This window comes from Pongo abelii, chromosome 1, assembly GCF_028885655.2.
Source record: "Pongo abelii isolate AG06213 chromosome 1, NHGRI_mPonAbe1-v2.0_pri, whole genome shotgun sequence".
Taxonomy (NCBI): Eukaryota; Metazoa; Chordata; class Mammalia; order Primates; family Hominidae; genus Pongo; species Pongo abelii.
The window spans coordinates 14,629,105-14,651,205 of record NC_071985.2 but is presented as its reverse complement, the minus strand read 5'-3'; positions in this window follow the sequence as shown (position 1 = coordinate 14,651,205).

Genomic DNA, 22,101 nt, shown 5'->3' with positions numbered 1-22,101 from the left:
TGTGAATCTAAAACTACCTGGGCCTAATGAGGAAAGGCTTTGAAACCCGGGCATTTTCTAAATGTTCAGGGAGAGAAAACAAAGTCACCTCTTCTTAACAAAAACTTTTCTCTTTAGGGGGCTCCAGGGCTGTTGAGATCGATCTGGGCCAGGGACTGGCCAGATGTTTGCTCTTTTGAGTGGTGTCCCCACTTCCCCTTTCTGGGGACCTCAGTCGACTTCTTTTGCATTTCCTGGCTGTTTCACACAATGCTCAGAGCTTCAAATCCCAAGGTTTAAGCTGTGGGAAAGTCACTCAGGCTATGTGGCGGGTGCCAGCTTTGCTTCTGCTGCTGTACTGCTGTGTCAACATACCACTTCTCTGTGCCTCTGTAAATTGATATAACTTCTCTTGCCTCTGTAAATTGATATAACAACAGCAACAACAAAACCGACTGCCAAGTCAGTATGTGATTTACAAATATGTCCAGAGACCATTCAGTATCAGTATCAGCCAGCAGATAAAGCACACGGCTTAGAGTCAGAGAGCCTGGGGTTTTATTCCAGCTCTACCACTTTTATCAGTTGTGTGATCCTAGGCAAGTGACTTAAACCTTCTGTGTCTCAATTTCCCTATCTGTGAAAAATGGGTCTAAAGTTAGTACTTACTGCAGAGGTTGATGGGGGGATTAAATGATGTGCAAAATGCCTGGAACAGTGCATGGTCCATGGCAAGCCCTGGATTCACATTGGCTTTTATGTTATGTTAGTTCCAGACTTTGCTAAATCAGGCACTTCTAAAACCAGCCAGTTCTGCTGCTGCTGCTCATGGCCAGACTTCAGGATCCTTAGGAACAACCTCTGCTATTTAGCAGTCCTCCATGTCCACCACTCCATGGAAGTAGCTGTCATCAGAGCTGCCAATGACTTCCCTGTGACCATCTCCAAGATGTTCTTAGCGCTCTAATCCTTTCTGAGTCATCTGCCACTTTGGATATCACTCCTTGGCATTTTTTTCTCACTTTGACTCTTAAAGAAATATCCTGTACCTACTGAACTTCTTTCCCTATGTTTTTATTTTATGTGTTTGCTCTCTGCCTCCCCACATCCCCAACTCCCTACTCCACACTGGAAGTGTCAGTACTTGGCACATCGTAGATGCTCAATAAATGTTTGTGAACTGACTTGAACTGTGTTGTTGAAGTAGTTCCTCAACTCTGTCCCTTTGTATCATTTTCTTGATATTTGAGCCCTTGCTGCTCTGCCTGGAATCTCTGCTATGATGAAGCAAACCCTTCAACATCTTCTCACTTATAGTTCATCTTTTTCTCCTTTTGAGCCTTGAAATTCATTTTATTTTATTTTGTATATTTTTTGAGACAGGATCCCACTCTGTTGCCCAGGCTGGAGTGCGGTGGTGCAATCATGGCTCCCTGCAGCTTCAACCTCCCAGGCTCAGGTGATCCTCCTGCCTCAGCCTCCCTGAGTAGCTGGGACTACAGGTGTGCACCAACACACCTAGCTGATTTTATGTATGTTTTGTAGAGACAGGAGTTTGTCATGTTGCCCAGGCTGGTCTTGAACTCCTGGGCTTAAGTGATCCATGCACCTCAGCCTTCCAAAGTTTTGGGATTATAGGCATGAGCCACCACATCCAGCCTGAAATCCTTTGTAATTAAATTAACCTGTCCCAAGTTTCCAATTTTGGGAGGGAGGTATATTTTTAAGGTCTAAATTTCACTTTATTCAGGAAACAGGAATTAGGCCCCACCACACATCAAAACTACATACTATTATCCTAAAAATAACTCCTCTTGAGGCATATAAGATGCATGTTAACAAGGGAATATTCTCTGAGTGGTAGAACCCAACATTTTAATATGCATTTTATGGGTGTGGTGGCACATGCCTGTAGTCCCAGCTACTCAGGAGGCCGAGGTAGGAGGATCACTTGAGCCCAAGAGTTTAAGGTTGCAGTGAACTATGATGGCACCTCTGCACTCCAGCCTGGGCAACAGAACAAGATGCTGTCTCTTAAAAAATAAAAAATAAAATTGATTTCTTTTCTTTTTTTTCTTTTTTGAGATGGAGTCTAACTCTTTTGCCCAGGCTGGAGTGCAATGGTACAATCTTGGCTCACTGCAACCTCCGCCTCCCGAGTTCAAGCAATTCTACTGCCTCAGCCTCCTGAGTAGCTGGGATTACAGGCATGTGTCACCACACCTGGCTAATTTTTGTATTTTTAGTAGAGACGAGGTTTCACCATGTTGGTCAGGCTGGTCTTGAACTCCTGACCTTGTGATCCACCCACCTCAGCCTCCCAAAGTGCTGGGATTACAGGCATGAGCCATCACGCCCCACCCAAAATTGATTTCTTAAAGACAGTGAAGTATGATAACTGTTGGTTTGATCTTGCCCTGAAGCCGAATAAAGGTTTGACCTATGAGAATCAAGGACAAATAAAATATTAGCTTATAGCATAAAAAGAGAAGCAGACTTCCCCTTACATGCACACACATACACACACTCTCTTTCTGAAGTCAACTATACATAATTTTTAAGACATTACACATTGGATTGTTACCACTATCACGCGATCTTGTAATGATCAGGACTGTCTTCTCTGTTACGTGTAGTAGGGACCAAGATACTTTTAGGGCCTCATGAAAATGTTTGATTTTAATTTATTTTAAAATCAGGGCCGGGTGCAGTGGCACACACCTGTAATCCCAGCACTTTGGGAGGCCCAGGTGGGAGGATTGCTTGAGTCCAGGAGTTCAAAACCAGTTTGTGCAACGTGGCAAAACTGCATCTCTACAAAAGAAAAAAAAAAATTTGCGTAGTGGTGCCTGCCTGTAGTCCCAACTACTTGGGAGGCTGAGGTGGGAGGATCACTTGAGCCTGGGAAGTGGAGGTCACAGTTAGTCAAGATAGCTCCACTGCCCTCCAGCCTGGGTGACAGAGTGAGACCCTGTCTCAAAAAATAAATAAATAAAATCAGAACGAAAAAATATAATAATCACAAGTACATAAGAACAAATTCATATACTTTTTAATTTTATTTTTAATGAAGAAAGGAGCCTACAAAGACAAAAATACCCTCAGCATTTCCAGGCACCACAAGAGTCACAATGAGGCCCTAGTAAGGACACCGATTCAGTTGAAGTTCATGTATTCATACTGAGTACTCCTGCAAATTTTCATACTTTAAATTTATATATTGCGCAAGACTTAGTCTTTGATTTTCTAGTTTTTTCTGTTTATACTAACACCTCAGAGACCTAATACATTTCATGGCCTTTGTTTACTGTCTCTATCGTAACGACTTCCAAGTCCCTCTCTTCTCTATTCTTGTGTTGGAGTTCTAATTTTGTACTTCTAAGTGCCTGTTGGGTATTTCCACCTGTGTATCTCATCGCTGGCTCAGCCAACAAACACATCACTGAGCTCACCATCTTCCCCTGCTCTTCGGTTTTCTCTCTTCAATTTTCCTGTCTATTAGAGTTCCTGCTAACTCTGTAGTCATTAATGAGCCAACCACGAGCTTGTCTCCTTCTTCATCCCCTTATCTGAGGACCTGATTGAGCCTCTGGTCCCATGCCCACTGCCATCCCTATTGAAGTCTCACTGCCAGTCCCTCAGCCAAGAATCCTTACTTCTCATCGAGTTACACATGCAGACTCCTGACTGACTTCTCTGCATTCCAGCTTCCTTGTGCGATACATTCCTGACCCTCCCCGAATTGATCTCTGTACTGCTTTCATCATTTTCCTCTTCTGCTCCATAATTCCTCCACACTTCAACCCAAACTCCTCACCCAGTTTAGAAAGCTCTGCTCACGTGGTTCCTCCCGCTGTGGCCAGTGCATCTCCCAACACATTAACACCCACCAGAGGTGATGATTAAAGAGTCCCTTCACTCACGAACTAGACTTGCTGTCTTAGTCTTTTGTTTCTGCTCTTTCATTCATTCATTTATTCCATTTTTGGGGTAACTACTCTGTCCCAGGCACAGACACCTTAAATGTTCCTCTATTACCTATTCCAACCCTATACAGCTTTCAAAGCTCAGGTCAACTTCCAATCCATGAAGCCCAGGTCTCCCTTCTATCACAAGTCTTTTTCCTCTGAACTCCTGGGAAGCTTAGAGACATTGTCAAACATTTAGGACTGAAACATGTGACATGAGATTTCCTGACTGTGTCATGCATGCTATCCAGTCTGACTTGTTTGAGTTTCTGCAAAGGTCTTTACAGAAGATCTATCTTGTTACCACTCAGCTGCAGCTGGCATCAAGCCCTGGCTGGACTCGTCATTGCTAACCCCTTGGTTATTAATCATCGCCACAACTTTTCATGTGTTTACTATAGTATGATCCAGGCATTGACTACACTAGGCGCTTTATGAGGTTGTTATTATCCTCCGTTTTTTACAGATGACGAAAGTGAGGCTCAGAGAGGTTAAGTGACTTCTCCAGTTTTACATAGTTTTGAAGTGGCTGACTGAGAATTTGAATATAGGTCTGACATAATTCAAATATTGTGCTCTTGACCACTTAACTAAATTAAATCTACTTTCTGATTGATTCACATATGTTGAAATCTACTCATTCTCCTCCTAGTGTCATTATGTTTGTTTTTCCTCTCCTTTATATTTTTAAGGCCTGCTGGTCTATCCTTTCAAGGCTCTACACTTATGCTGGACCCACTAAGCTGTCCTAGAACATCATAGTAAATGTCCACCAGATATTAATTATTTGAGTGAGAATGGTTGTGAGCATTGGGTACTCCCCCAGCCAGTACCCTTCTCTCTTGCAGTAGTATATTTTGTAGATTAAATAAAACTCAAGATAAAAACAAATTAATAAATAATCAATGGAAACAGAAATTTGGAACATAAAAGTAGTATTTCAAAATGAGCACATTATATGTAAAAGCTCACAACCAGGAATTTCTTCAGTTGGGTTTGCAGCAATGTTATGTCACTAATGCTATATTTCTCTCTATATGGCCAAACCTGTAAAGTCTTAATATCTGATTATGGAGCACATCTAGACTGTTAAAAAGCTTTCTATAATATTAATAAAATCAAATAATAAATAAAAAATTAAATTGACTAATCATAGCAATTTCATTTTGAGAATGTTTTGTAGGCTGAAAGCAAATCCTTGAGATATTTGTGCAGAAGCGTCATTGCAAAACAGAATCTGCAGTAGAACTATGTCATCTTTTGGTTCTAAGCGTGCCCTCTCATTGCTGGCAGACGGCAAGTATTTATTTGCTTGCTAGCTCTTTAGTGGAACTGGTCTTCTGTTTCCACTGTTGCCTCCTGTGACACAAACTGCCACCTATCTCCCAAGGTTCTTTCTTTGTAACAGAACCCTAGTTTTTGGCTGGACTCATTTCCCCAGTGGTAGAGGCTGCTGGCTGGTCATGTCATGAGCCCAGGTCTTCTACTTGGGCACAACCAGATGCCATTTCTCAGCCTCCCTTGCAGTTATATGCAGCTGTGTGTTTGAGTTCTGGCCATTAGTGAGTGGAAGTGATGTGTCCCTTCTACTCACACTTCTGTAGTCCTGGCCTACAGAAACCCACGATGGTTCTCTATACTCTTTATCTTTCCACAGCTTAATGCAGACAAGTAACAAGATCTTGGAAGACAAGTGTTGAAGATGAAAGAGGCACAAGATAGAAGAAACCTGGGTCCTTGGATCCTTGCTTGGAGGAAAACCACCTGCCAATCCAGAACATCATTTTGGACTTCATGTGAGTGAGAAGTAATCCTGTATCATGTTTGAGCCATTAAGAGTATTTTGGTTGCTTGTTCTGATAGCTGTAAGTATCTTACTGACGTAGATGTCATAAGTGAGAGACCATGTTTCCTCACCTCCCCTGCTAAGTGTAACCATGTAACTAAATTCTGGCCAATGAGATGTAAGCAGAAGTGTTTTGTGTGACTTTGAAACAGGATGCTTCAAGGAAGCTGATTTGGACGGGATGGGGAAACTTCTGTCATCTTTTGTTCCCTCTCTTTTATAGTTCAGAACTGAGACAAAATGTCAGGAATTGCTCTGGCCATCTTGCACTTCTGTGAATGGAAACCATTTTCTAAGACAATGGGGTAGGGTGATAGAGAAGACTAGGTTTCTGATGGATGTGGAGCTGTTGGGCCCATCTGGGACCCTTAACCCCATCCACAATGCGTTTATATTAGAGGAATCTCTTGTTTAAGCCTCTATTTTATTTCTCATAGAGACACACGTTCTTTCTATGGGAGCAAAAGTGACCATTTTAAGATTTGAATCAAGTTATGCCACTTCTTGGCTATGAATCCCTTCATGACTTCCAGTTTACCTTAGAATTGAATTTATATTTCTACCATGGTTTATGAAGCCCTGCTTGATTTGTCTCCTGCCTACCCCAGTTACCCCACCCCAATTACACTGGCCTGCCTTCTGTTCTGCTGTAGTGACTGAGCATTCACCTCCATGAGGCCCTACTGAAGATGTTACCTTTTCAGGGAGGTTCTCTGACCTCCCACCTGCTGTAGCCCCCAGTCACGTTCCTCACGCTTACTTAATCTATTATGACTTTTTCATGTAGACCCCTTAGAGTTGTAAGCCCTTAAAAGGGCTAGGAGTTTCTTTTTCGGGGAGCTCAGCTCTTAAGACACGAGTCTGCCGACGCTCCCGGCCGAATGAAAAAACCTCTTCCTTCTTTAATCTGGTGTCTGAGGAGTTTTGTCTACGACTCGTCCTGCTACACTACAATGGGCTCTCCCAGCTTTCATCTATCTCACCACCCTGTTTATTTCCTACATGTCTCTGATCACAGTCTTTAATCATCTGGTTGATGTATTTATTCATTTGTTTGTCACTATCTCCCCAACTAAAATGTAAGCTCCGTGAGGCAAAGATGGTCTCCCGTACAACACAGTGCCTGCTGCATAGGAAGCGGTCATTACATTATGAAAAATACAGCAAACGTGTATGTACTTTTGAATATATATAAACACTAGATGTATGTGCATGTGTACACATATACAGTTGACCTGTGACTAATGCAGGGGTTGGGGGCGCTGACCCTCCATGCAGTCGAAAATCTGACTTTTAATACAACTTGGTTTTTGAATTTATAGTGTGTGGATTTCTTTTTAAGAACCTGGCCCTGATTATAAAGAGAGAAAAAGTGGAATTAAATTTAGCCATTATTAAGAATCCAACAAATCAAATATAAGTCACAGCGAATACTAAAATTTTGAGGTGAAAAAGAAAATTAGAACTGGAGATAGACATTATAGTGCCGTCCCAGAAAATGGCAGTATCTAGCCCATGAGAGAGTTTCTTTCATATTTTTTTCATTGCATGTACTAAGCATAGTGATTGCATTTTATCTTTTTAAAAAAATCTAGGCCAGGCGCGGTGGCTCACGCCTGTAATCCCAGCACTTTGGGAGGCCAAGGTGGGCAGATCACAAGGTCAGGAGATCGAGACCATCCTGGCTAACACGGTGGAACCCCATCTCTACTAAAAATACAAAAAATTAGCCGGGCATGGTGGTGCGTGCCTGTAGTTCCAGCTACTCAGGAGGTTGAGGCAGCACAATGGCGTGAACCCGGGAGGTGGAACTTGCAGTGAGCCGAGATCACGCCACTGCACTCCAGCCTGGACAATAGAGCAACACTCTGTCTCAAAAAAAAAGAGAGAAAAAAAAATCTAAATGATTATTTGCTCTCTGTTCAAAAATCACTCAGCCAAATAGAATTTCCTGCTGAAGAAAATTATGATATAAAAATTTTAAAATTACCCCACCACTTTTTTTTGTTTGTTTTTTATCTCTGTCAGTTTGTTACCTTTATTCCTGAAAGAAGGACTCAAGACTCATGTAATACTCTAAAATAGGTATTAACAGGAAATGTTCCTAGACAATGTGGGTTTGCAAGAGAAACAAAGAATTTACTGTTGACTTGATTACTAGCTCAAAGTAATCAGAAATTCCATGAAAGACACTGCAAGTTGACCTCTTTTAAAATTACTTTCAAAAGCAGAGGTTGATTTGTATTTCTTAATCAGCATCTCAGAACAATGTACATTCTTTTTGTATAGTGTCATGGGCATCTGGGGCTTTGGCTTGATCAACATCCACTTCCTCCTGTGATACCAAGACCCTAGTTTTCTTTTAAAGAACCACCCCTCCCTGACTCTCAGTCTTTGTTTTCTGGTGGGGTTGACTGTTACCCCTAACCCCAGGGGTGGGGCATGTGGTCCAAGTCTGGCCAATGAGAATTTTAACCATGCTGGTGGTTCAAGAACGAGTATATGTTACATGCTGAGCTTATCAGAACCAACATTGTCCGCCCCAGGGGTTATGCTAGAAGTATGGGAAAGAATAAATTCTCTTCTGGGGTGGTTAAACCTATAGAAAATTAGCCTGGAGCTTCTGGTGGACATCTTGCCAAAAAAATAGTGATTGCCTGCTTGAGAATGAAATCAAGAGAGAAGAAGGCAAAGCTGAAGCCTGGAGAATATTCCTGAAGACATTTTTCAAGGATCTGGAACCACCCTTGAACTTTTTTTTTCTTTCTTTTAGAGACAGGGTCTTGTTCTGTTGCCTAAACTAGAGTGCATTGATGCAATCATGGCTCACTGCAGCCTCAACTCCTAGGCTCAAATGATTCTCCTGCCTCAGCCTCCCAAGTAGCTGGGACTACAGGCATGTGCCACTGTGCCCAGTGATTTTTTTTTTTTTTTTTGGTAGAGATGAGGTCATGTTATATTGCCCAGGCTGGTCTTGAACTCCTGGCTTCAAGTGATCTTCCCACCTTGGTCTCCTAAAGTAACTGAATTACCTGCATGAGCCACTGTGTTTAGCCTGAGCATTTTCAGGTACATAAACAAATATATTGCCCTTATTTGAGTTTCATTTCTCTCACTTGAAACTAAGAATCTTGACTATATACTTAATTTGTTACTAAATGAATTAGGATATAAAGATTTTTTTTAATTAGTTCACTACAAAATTTTCTGTAATTGGAAGAAATATGGCCATTCCTCCCCAAAGGAACTCTTACGACTTGTATTCATTTATCAGAAAATGCAGTTTCCTTTTGCCTATACACAATCTAAAGATTTTTTAGTATACTTGTTTAGTTGCCTAAATATTCTGTATATGTTTGTCTTGTCCTTGCAGTTCATATTAGATATTATGTTACCAATGAGCAGGGACTTTAGAACACCCAATGAAGTGCCACTTGCCACAAGAAGCTAAGTCACAATCTGATGGCCAGAAAAGGCAATCATTCTTCCTACAGTTTTGTGCATAAACCTTCCTGCCTCTCTGCTGGGGACCACCTATGGTGAAAGGAAAACCTATCTCATGGCTCTCCTTTCCCAGGAAAACTTTAGCTGCTGTTGAAACCAACACCTTCCCTGGAGAATGCAGAGTGAAGGGGTTAGGCCCACCACAATTTTCCATTCATGATGTTGGGTCAAGCAAAGTATCACATAGAATCAATAGAAACAGAAACAGCACCACATGTGAAGAAGGAGCTGTGCTGGAATGAACAAGGGCCGTGGTATGGGTGAGTTACACAGTACAGGCACAGGGGCTGACTGCCTTTGTGCTCTTCCAGGTGGGATCATTACTTGCCAGCCTTCCAGCTGATGCCAGTGGCAACAGCACGACAGGCTGAATTGGATTCTTTATGACTATGTATTCATTAGGGGGAAAAAGCACTTCCAATGCAAATGATTGAAATGGAAACAAGATGTGCACTCTGCTGCCTAAATGAAAGCTCTACCAGGTAGGCCATTCAAACTCAATTAAGAGTAGCAAAACAGGATCTATCAGGACAGTGGCTGCAACCCCTGTCACAGAGAATGGACAGTGAGCAGTCCAAATGGATTGGGGGGCATGAATGGCACCTGACTTACAGCAGGAGCTCAGCACTTTTACTCTCTTTGCTGCTTCACTGGAACAAGGAGAAAAAGACATTAGGATGAAGGATAATGTGTGATACACACATAAAGATGAAAGCAAGAGGGACACATGCAATGTCACTTATTGGAAGGACCACTTTAGGCTGCTCTGTCCTCTCTCCCCTGAAAACATGTTCCACATTGTTTTAACCATCTGTGGCCCACTCTGGAGCTGAAGAAACCCTGGCCTTTTCTGCTTTATTGTGAGCACAGCCATATGAAACTGCAATCTGGCAGCTGAAGGGGAAAGTACTTTTACTGTCTCTGCTGAGAAAGGGTTTGGATGAATCGAAACCCCTGTTATGCATGGAATTGTACCCTCTAGAAAGCTCTGTTGATGACCCAACCCACGGTACCTGTGAATGTGACCTTATTTGAAAATATGGTCTTACAGATGTAATCAAGCAAAGATGAGGTGATACTGAATTAGGGTGGGCCTCCGCCAACATGACTGCTGTCCTTATGAGAAGCAAGGAAGAGACATAAGCAGAACATGGTGTGACAGTTGAGACAGAGATTGGAGTGATGCATCTACAAGCCAAAAAATGTCAAGGGCCATGAGCCACACCAGAAGCTAAGAGAAAGGCATGGGACTGACCCTCCCCTAGAGCCATCAGAAAGAGCCTGACCCTGGCGGCTCTTGATTTTGGACTTCTAGACTCCAGAATTATGAGAATAAATTTGTGTTGCTTTAAGCCACTCAGTTTGTGGTAATTTGTTATGACAGTTCTAAGAAACTAATCCACGCTGCTAAAGAGTAAATGTCTGATGCACAACTCACTACATGGATGAAAAGGCTGAGATATTCCGAAGAGTCATAATGAACTGTGCCGTCATCTACAAAGGAAGTGCAACAACTCAAGATAGATCCTGGAGACGTGGCAGGACAGATGTGCCCACCAGACTAGGAGCACTTTCAGGACAGTGTCATGCCTTGTTCTCCTCCACATCCCTCCCTCTGTGCCTGAAAACCAGAAATGCTCAATTAAATGTTGAAAATGTCAGTGAAGTCATAGGAAAACTATCTCAGATAAGTGATTATTATTATTATTATTATTTTTTTTGAGACAGAGTCTTGCTGTGTCACCCAGGCTGGAGTGTAGTGGCACGATCTCGGCTCACTGCAATCTCCGCCTCCCAGGTTCAAGCGATTCTCCTGCCTCAGCCCCCTGAGTAGCTAGGATTATAGGCATGCACAACCACGTCCAGCTGATTTTTGTGTTTTTAGTGGAGACGGAGTTTCACCATGTTGGTCAGGCTGTTCTCAAAATCCTGACCTCATGATCCACCCACCCCGGCTTCCCAAAGTGCTGGGGTTACAGGCGTGAGCCACCACGCCTGGCCGTGATTAATCTCATTTTACGATGTCATGTAAGTCCTCACCATCACCTTCCATGAAGACGTACTGACAAAGATATCTGATTTGATGCTTTCATTGGAGAAACCCACCCTTGGCCATTGAAGGGCACAACTTTGGGTTTCTTTGAGATTTAATCTGGTCCTTGGATTTCCAAATGGCAGATGTGACCAGTAACAGCTTTTTACAAATCTTCAAATCCCACTGACACTGGGATTCTGCCCCTCAGATGTGGCTGTGTTTTTTTTACTGGCAGGGCGGGATATGTTACTCTCCATTTAACATCGGCCCACCTAAAGTGTTAGTTAGCCTGCTGTTTCGTACATGAATCCATATTAAATGCCTCCGAGTCTCCAGGTGAAGGGTGCTGCCATCAGCAGCAGCCAATAAATGAAATAATACCAAATATAAAATCAGCCACATTGGTCTCCTGGAGGTAAATAGAGCACAGGGGCGTTTCATTTACTGAAAGGCCAGAATTGCGATACCTGTAAATGTTGAATGTGAATGTGTTTTATAAAGTGTAAAGGGCTGTAAAGAAGTCAGTTATTATGTTTATTATTGCTCCTGCTCTGTACACTTGATCAAATGACAAACCCAAAGAATCACCTCTCTGGGCTCCGGTTTCCTTACCCAAATGAGGGAATTATGTTTAATATCCCAAGGTCCCAGCTAAATCTTTTTTTTTTTTTTCCTTTGACTCTATGAATCTATCAGCAGGAACTTCCATCCAAATTCCTGAAATGTGGGAATATATTTGATGATGCTGTTTACATATAATATTAAATTATTTTGCATAAATTTTTCAGAATATGTTTTGTATAACATAGAAGATGAAGGGGAAAAAAGTAAAGTAAGATGGGAAAGTAGGCCATAAGAAAGGATAAGGAGAAACGCTTAAGAAAATCCACCTATTATAATAATTAAAATTCAGCTTACCTGGAAAGGGGAGGAGAGTATTTATGATTAACATGAATATAGTCTGTGCTCATCGCAAAGTAAATTTTCAGAAAAAAAGGGCAAAATCTGATTATTTTAATCATTAGATTAAATGCAGTTAGAAATCCCACCTACCTTTTAAAGTAAACAGCAAACTTAGTATTTTACTACGTAAAAGAAACAATTGAAATAATCCTAACTTCAGGTTATCGTTGCATATAACAGAACACTATATTTGAAAATGATCCTCATTGAGTTTTTTGGATTCAACAACTTTTTCTGTGGCTAAAAATGTCCCTTGAGTTTCTGAAATCTGCTAGAATGCTGGGAAGAGCTGTGCAGAAATACCTCCAAAGGGTCAGAAAGTAATTTAGGATTTTTAATTCAATGGAATCAATCTTTCTTGTGTATGTTTACTTACTTTTTTAGACAATAGGCCAATGATTGTAGAGTTTGTTCGAGCCTTGAAACCAACTCTTTGCAGAGCAATTCCTGTTTCCACAAAGGGTGCATCAGGATGCATGGGACCCCCGGATCACAGGCCCCACGTGTGAACGAAGCAACACAGACCATTGATAACAGAGACCTCTCTAGGGTGAGTTCTCTTGAGATGCAGGGCACGAACAACAGGACGAACAAGCCTAAAGATGACAAATGGGTATACTGGCCTGGGCTGGACGAAAGGAGGCAATAGGGCTAAAGGCACAGAACCAAACGTGTCATTTCACTCCACAACTTCTTTTTGATCTCAAATACCGTGTGTTCTCACTTATAAGTGGGAGCTAAACAATGGGTACACTTGGACATGAAGATGGAAATCATAGACACTGTGGATTCCAAAGTGGGGGAGAATGGGAGAGGGGCAAGAATTCAAAAATTACCTGTTAGGTACTATGTTCGCTATCTTTTTCTTTTCTTTTTTTTTTTTTTTTTTTTTTGAGACGGAGTCTCGCTTTGTCGCCCAGCCTGGAGTGCAATGGCGTGATCCTGGCTCACTGCAACCTCCGCCCACCAGGTTCAAGTGATTCTCCTGCCTCAGCCTCCTCAGTAGCTAGGACTACAGGCATGCGCCACCACGCCTGGCTAATTTTTGCATTTTTAGTAGAGACAGGGTTTCGCCATGTTGGGCAGGCTGATCTCAAACTCCTGACCTCAAGTGATCCGCCTGCCTCGGCCTCCCAAAGTGCTGGGATTACACATGAGAGCCACCGCACCTGACCTATGTTCACTATCCGGATAGCAGGTACACTAGAAGCCCAATCCCACTGTTATGCAATATACCTATGCCCATGTACATGTACTCCCTGAAAACATGCATATGTACCCCTGAATCTAAAATAAAATAAAATAGAGATGCAGAAAAGAATAATTTTAAAAAATTTTGAGAAATGTATAACAAGAGCCATAAAAGTGTTTATATTCCCTTGTCCTAGTAATTCTGCTTGTGGATATTTATCTTAACAAAATCATCAGAAATGTGTAGAATGATTTATGGATAAGCATGTTCACTGAAGCATTCCTTAGACTATAGGAAAATTTGGGGAAAAAAACCCAATATACAAAAATGAGGAAACATTTAAATTAATCATAGTCCATTCAGATGATGGAATGCTGTGTAGATATGTAAAAATCATATTTTCAGAGATAGCTGTTGATCAATGAAAATGCCCAATCTATAACATTCCATGAAAAAGACAGATATACAACCATATATTCCATACAATTATAATTTTAAATATGTATGAATGTGTGTGTATATATAATATATGTGAAAAAGTTGGAAAGAAATACACTAAAATGTTAACTCATTATCTCTAAGTGGCAGGATTATGAGATTACAGGTGATTGTTTCTGGTTCTTTGTATTTTTTAGTATTTTTTTAATTTTTTTGAGATGGAGTCTCACTCTGTTGCCCAGGCTGGAATGCAGTGGCACGATCTCAGCTCACTGCAACCTCTGCCTCCCAGGTTCAAGCGATTCTCCTGCCTCAACCTCCCGAGTAGCTGGGACTACAGGTGTGCACCACCATGCCCAGCTAATTTTTGTATTTTTAGTGGAGATGGGGTTTCATCATGTTGGCCAGGATGGTCTCAATCTCTTGACCTCATGATCCACCCTGCTTGGCCTCCTAAACTGTTAGGATTACAGGCGTGAGCCACCGCGCCTGGCCTATATTTTAGTATTTTCAGATTTTTCTACAATGACTCTGTATTGCTTTTAATGTCAAAAATCTCAATAATTTTGAAGGTTATGGTATTTATATACTTTTTTTAAAAATGACGAATGTTCTCCCTAAATCAGAAATGTGGACACCGTGTTTTGGCTTTAGTGTAGTGAGGTGGAGTATTATGATTAAATACTGTGTTTTCAAGCATTAATGACTCAAAGAGCAGGTACTTACAGAGCACCTATTATTTCCATCAACCAGTGTTATTGAGCACTTACTCAATAAGTGTTGGCCTCTGACTTTACGCCTAAGAGTCAGGAGACCACAAAAAAGCAACAATGCCAGGTCTGCAAGGTGAAAGCAAGAAGCTCATGTTCTAGGTACTTGTGACTGTCCTGTAATGCTAAAGAATGAACCATTACCAAAGATTTGGCAAACTCGCCCAAGCTTACTCCCAAGGAGTCTAACCTTTGCCCAAGTATCTAGGACTCAGGCCCACCTGCTTAGCCTGGTCTCACTGAAGTATGGAGGCAAAGCATTTGCAGCTTCATCATCTTCCATTTTGTCTCATAAGGAAATTGTGTTAGTCCAAGAGGCTTGGTGTGTTACATGGTTGTACAGCTTAGTGCTTTCTTAGCATTCCGTTTAAGTGCTGACAACTTGATATTTTCATCAATGGTTGCTATATTTCTCCAATGTTAGGTTGACAGGCTAATAATTTCAGAAGTCAATTTCTCCCTCTCTCTCTCTTCTCCCAGTTTACATATGTCTATTTTCCAATTCCTTTATCTGCATTTTGTAAATACCTCAAAATAGTGGAAGGCAAGGCCTCTAGGATCACTTGGCCCAATCCCCATATAATTGGATCCTTAGGGCTTGCTATATCTTTAAAGAAATTGAGGTCACCTTTTGTCACCAAGAATTAAGCACCTGTTGTGTGACTGATGGAGATCTGTACACAGAGCACATTGCCCAGGGCAGGGGTGATTTGGTTACAGGCAGCCTCTCGATGTATGATAAAAGTTGGGATCAGGTTGTAAACATTTTGCTAACTGTAGCAGAGAGCTCTCCGTGAACGGAGAACTGTCTAAACAGGGTGGTTGGCCACAGAAGCTGCCCAGGGATGCACCTCCTTTCCACATTAGCCCATGGCCTTTCCAGCCCTGAAATCTGAGTTGCATGTGAGTCACTTAGACAGGCCATCTGTCAATTATTAAGCGACATCAGTGGGCCCAGCAATTCCATTCTGTGTAGTGCAAAGGTCCTCCACACATTCCAGGTCTATACCATCAAAGTGGCTATTTTTCTCAACCTATCCCTGCCCTTTAAGAAAATGGGGGTCATTTATTTCCAGGGATCACTGTTTACACCCTATTGGCAGGTAGTGGAGCCCAGTGGTTAATAAACAACCTTGTTTTAAATCCCATCTCTGTTGTTTGCAAGCTGTGTGTCTTTCAGAAACTTTACTTAAATTTCTTGAGCATCAGTATCCTCACAAGGGTGTGGTCAAGTGATAATCAAGTATTTGTACTTTAACCCTGTACCTGGCTGATAGCAAGCCCTCGGAGAAGAATTAACTTAGAGTTTTTATACATTCCCTCCAGTACAATGTTCCTAACATACAAGGGGCGTATGTGTGTATTATGAGTGGGAAGAAGGAAGGAAGGATGCAATTGATAAGGCTTGCATTCAACATTGCTGTAGTCAAACTCTCTTTCCTTAGGAAGATCTGGATGTGCCAACATTTCTTATATATTATATGTGGAGGTGACTTAGGTTTTTCTTTCAATACTTCATCATTTGAAAGAGCATTTGGTGATAATGAACAGGTTTTGAAGTCTGTGAACTAAACTCAAAGTAAAAATAAATGGGACGGTGAAATTTTGTTTGTGCCTTAAGGGAACTCCCTTTTACCCTCCCACTATGTTGATGATGTTATGTTTGTTCTAACATATCATCTAACAATTCCCTCCATTCATTTTTTTCCTCCTTATTTCTTCTCCTTTCAAGTAACAGTATCTTCAACAATCGTTCAGCTGTTCAGAAACTTAAAAATCATGAGACGATTCTTAAAGGATAGGAACTAACATTGATCACACAGCGTGTAATCCCACATCTATATACTGGCAAATGGTGGCACAAACACCATAAAATCTCAGCTTGCTTTGTAGCCATTCTGGATTGCTGAGTTCTAGGCAAGTAAGAGCTGGTCCTTCAAAGCACCAAAAGAAAGAAAGGAAGGAAGGAAAGAAGGGAGGTGGGCAGAGAGGGAGGGAAGAAGGAAAGAGAGGGAGAGAGAGAGAGAGAGAGAGAGAGAGAGACAGAGAGAGAGAGAGAGAGAGAGAGGGAGAGAGAGAGAGAGAAAAGAAAGAAAGAAAGAAAGAAAGAAAGGGAAAGAAAGAAAGGGGGAGAGAGAGGGAGGGAGGGAGAAAGGAAGGAAGGAAGGGAAAAGAAAGAAAGAAAGAAAAGGAATGGAGGAAGGAAGGGAAGAAAGAAGGAAAAAAAGAAAAGATTTTGGCAGAACACTTTCTAAAATGTAATTCAACCACCCCTGCTTTCTTAAAGAGTGGAGGAACTTTATTTAACTTCTTATTTTTTTCTTTTTTTGGTCATAACATCATCACAAAAAGAACTGATTTCACTGCTATCGGATAAAAAATAATAGGTTTAGGCCATGGTGATGGGTAGAGAGAGAGAAGTGAGAGAGAAAGAGAGAGAGACACACACAGAGAGAGAGAGAGAGAGAAAGAGAGAGAGAGAGATATTTGCCTGCACACCTGAGAGGTCCCAAATTACTGTGCCTTTTGGAATTCTTGTGCCTGTCTGTCTTTTACATTTTTTTTCTGTTGCTCTCTTCTTTGGGCCATCAGCAGTTACTTCTTGTTAGTGGGCAAGACTATGCAAAGCCTTCTCCCTAATGCTGATTTTCTATTTCTAAATTGCTATGGGCATAGAGAAACTCACACTGGTTAAGGATATGTGTGCAATAAACATAAATGCTTTTCAAGTCAGGAACTGAGGGCTGGTTCTTCTCTGAGAAAAGCATAAGAAAAGCATCTCTCAAGTGTTGTTTTATTTTTAAAAAATTCATTGTTTCTAAGCTATTTTCTAGATATGTGAGGCTAGCAATGACTCAGTTCTATGTAAATAAAAATATATATTAAGTATTGTCAACCTACCCGCCCCACCCCTGGCAGAGATTGCTTGCTCAAATGCTTATATTCAGATGATATATATCTTTCTTGCCCTGAAGTTTTGAAAATTTTAATAGCTCCATGGATTGAACTGACATGAGAGAAAAATATTTCAAGTCTCTTTTAGTAGTTTTTATGCTCATAAAAATGTTCCCAGTGTATCAAAGGCAAGTTTGATCTCAGAGAAGTAATATCCTCCAAAATCTATCTCAGGTGCTATCTCCCTATTGATGACACTTTCCTCTTTTCCCAATTGGTTTATAAAACTCATTTTCCAAGTGGGCAAAGGACATGAATAGACACATCTCAAAAGAATACATGCAAGTGGACAACAAACATATGAGAAAATACTCAATATCACTAATCATCAGAGAAAGGCAAATTAAAACCACAATGAGATACCATCTCACACCAGTGAGAATGGCTATTAAAAAGTCAATAGGCCGGGCGTGGTGGCTCAAGCCTGTAATCCCAGCACTTCGGGAGGCCGAGGTGGGCAGATCACAAGATCAGGAGTTCAAGACCAGCCTGACCAATATGGTGAAACCCTGTCTCTACTAAAAATACAAAAATTAGCCAGGCCTGGTGGCGTGTGCCTGTAGTCCCAACCACTCGGGAGGCTGAGGCAGAAGCATCACTTGAACCTAGGAGGCGGAGGTTGCAGTGAGCTGAGATCACACCACTGCACTCCAGCCTGGGAGACAGAGCGAGACTCCATCTCAAAAAAAAAAAAAAAAAAAAAAAAAATCAATAAATTACAGCTGCTGGCAAAGATGTGGAGAAAAAGGAATGCTTATACACTGTTACTGGGGATGTAAATTAGTTCGACCCCTATGGAAAACAGTAAGGAGATTTCTCAAATAACTAAAAATAGAACTACCATTTGACCCAGCAACCCCACTACTGGGTAACTACCCAAAGGAACAGAAATCATTCTGTCAAAAAGACATCTGCACTCAGATGTTTATAGTTGCACTAGTCACAATAGCAAAGAGGATAGAATCAACCTAAGTGCTCATTCCTGGTGGGCTGGATAAAGAAAATGTGGTACCATGGAATATTACATGGCACCATGGAATATTATGCAGCCCTAAAAAAAGAATAAAATCTTGTCCTTTGCAACAATATGGATGCAGCTGGATGCCATTATCCTAAGTGAATTAACATAGAAACAGAAAACCAAATGTCATGTTCTCACTTATAAATGGGAGCTAAACAATAGGCATACGTGGACATAAAGACAGAAACAGTAGACACTGGGGATTCCAGAAGGGGAGACAAAGGGAGTGGGGTAAGGGCTGAAAAACTACCTATTGGGTACTATGTTCACTATTGGGGTGATGGATTCAATAGCAGCCCAAACCCCAGCATTATGCAGTATACCCTTCTAACACACCTGCACAAGTATACCCTGAGTCTAAAATTTTTTTTTAAGTTAATTTTTAAAAAACTCATTTTCCGTGACTGGTCATTTCTGTTTAAGATTCTGTTGGTCAAAACTGCTATCTAGGCAGTTGCCAGTCCTTCAGGATTTCCAAGCAGAAACCATAATGAGTATTAAAAATCAGTGGGCTGGGAGCTCTAAGTCCCCAAACACCTTTACAGTCAACCATGTGATGTTCCTCATTGACAACCCACAAGCAGAGGCAAGCTGCGGGGTGCCACCGGACCAGAGCAGATTGCAGCCAGGCTGGCCTTCCTGAAAGATACACACACTGGTCCCTGGACCCTGGGATGCCCCCACTCCCCCGACTGTTTATGTTTGCTGTCACACACTGAACAGTCACACGGTACACTTCACAGTCAGCAAGTTTATCTTGAGTTAAAGTTTGACCAGTAGAAACCAAGTTGTGTTTACCTCTGTTCTACAGCAAGTCATGTGCAAATAGCACTTGTGAACATTTTTCAGCACACATTCTGTACCCCCTTCATGGTTCTCATGGCAATGAATGTTGCGGGGAAAGCCAGCAAGTGTCAAAGCTTTGGCAAATGTTAAAATCCTCTCCGGAAATGGTTCACAATCACTGCCATCAGGGTGTATGGGTCATGACCATCTTCGTCGTTAGAGCACATTACCTCTTCCCCAAAATGCAAACTCAACCCAATAACTCTTCTACTAAACAGACTAGAAACTCTGAATGCTGTGACAAATGTTTTCTCACTGTAATAAGAATACTCTACACTTGTATATTTTTTTAATTGTTAGAATTTAAAAGGATTTTATAGACTGGATTTCACAATACTTTCCAACTGTTGTATTTCATATTTATGTATTGGTCACAATGTGTTAAGCACTATTCTAAGTGCTTTCAAATATTATTAATTCATTTATTCCTCCTAACAACTTTGTGAGATAAGTACTATTATTACCCCATTTTACAGATCTGCAAACTGAGGCACAAAGAGATTCAGTAATTTGTCCAAGGTTACATACATTGCTAGTAAGTGGTAGAGCCAGTGAGTTGAACCCAGGCCCAGACAAAAGCAAGTATATACCCATTTTCCATGCTGCCTTACTATGTAAATGTAAGTATTGGTAATACTGTCTCTTTTTTTCCAAATAAATTGAAGAGAAGCTGATTTTTTAAATATTTACTATATTAGTTTGCTAGGGCTACTATAACAAAGTACCCTAGACTGAGTGGCTTAAACAATAGAAATTTATTTTCTCACAATTCTGGCGGCTAGATGTCTGAGATCAAGGTGCCATCAGGGTTGGTTTCTCTTGAGGCCTTTCTCTTTGCCTTATAGATGGCCACCTTCACCAGTTCACCTTACACGGTTTTCACCCTGAGTGCATCTGTATCCTAATTTCCTCTTCTTAAAAAACACCAGTCATATAGGATTAGGGCTCACAGTAATGACCTCATTTGAACTTAATTACCTCTTTAAGACCCCGTCTCTAAATAGAGTCCCATTCTGAGGTTAGTGGGGTTAGGGGTTCAACATATGAATTTAGGGGGACACGATTCACTATAACATCTACTACATGGTCATAATATGCTAGCTATTATATGAAATGTCAAAATGTTGAGCTCCAAGTTCTTTAAGAAGGCACAGTATTCATCGTGGACATTTATTTGAATGACAAAGTTGACACGGCTCTTGTTTCTTTCCTAGAAGGTTGACTTGACCACGCTCTCCAATTTGAAGTGAGTACTATGACTGAGGCATAGTGCTTGCCATTGTTTTACCTTGACTTCCTCACTTCGTACACCAAGGGTAGGAAACTATTCATCTCTCTCTCTCATCTATGTTTCACCTCTCTCTCTATCATCTGTCTCTCATCCATGTAGCTATCTATGTATCTACTGATCTATCTAACTATCTATATGTCAATCAGTCATCTCAATGGACCACAAATCAAGGAAAGAAGCAGTCGTCTTGTTAGTATGTGTGTCTTGGACATGTCTTTTAAAAGACTCCATTTTAGCTTTCTCATTATAAAATGTGTCTCTTAAGCCAACTGTAGAAAGTATGACTTAGTATAAAGGGAAGGAGCTTTATGGCAGGAAATCTAAGGTAAGCCATCTTTTATGACTAGAAGTAAATCCCTGGGTACAGGGAAAAATCAGAGATGTGGAAATAATAGGCATGTGTATATGTAAGTATGAGATATTCATCTCACAGCGCCTGTCATGTAGGAGGTGATTTAAAAATATTAAAGGAAGGAAAACAGTATCCTGTCCCAGTTTTTTCCAACAAATGTCATAAGCAGATACCTGCAATGATTTAGGTCCCTACAATGATTAAGCACATGTAACACTATAATGTTACTTCTCATATAAAAGCAAATATTATCCTGCCTCTCCTACTTCTAATTCTAATTCCCCAAGGAGAGCATGTCCTTCTTAACTGTGTTCATCACTTCCGCAAGGAGAGCATGTCCTTCTTAACTGTGTTCATCACTTCTGCAAGGAGAGCATGTCCTTCTTAACTGTGTTCATCACTTCCGCAAGGAGAGCATGTCCTTCTTAACTGTGTTCATCACTTCTGCAAGGAGAGCATGTCCTTCTTAACTGTGTTCATCACTTCTGCAAGGAGAGCATGTCCTTCTTAACTGTGTTCATCACTTCTGCAAGGAGAGCATGTCCTTCTTAACTGTGTTCATCACTTCTGCAAGGAGAGCATGTCCTTCTTAACTGTGTTCATCACTTCTGCAAGGAGAGCATGTCCTTCTTAACTGTGTTCATCACTTCTGCAAGGAGAGCATGTCCTTCTTAACTGTGTTCATCACTTCTGCAAGGAGAGCATGTCCTTCTTAACTGTGTTCATCACTTCTGCAAGGAGAGCATGTCCTTCTTAACTGTGTTCATCACTTCTGCAAGGAGAGCATGTCCTTCTTAACTGTGTTCATCACTTCTGCAAGGAGAGCATGTCCTTCTTAACTGTGTTCATCACTTCTGCAAGGAGAGCATGTCCTTCTTAACTGTGTTCATCACTTCTGCAAGGAGAGCATGTCCTTCTTAACTGTGTTCATCACTTCTGCA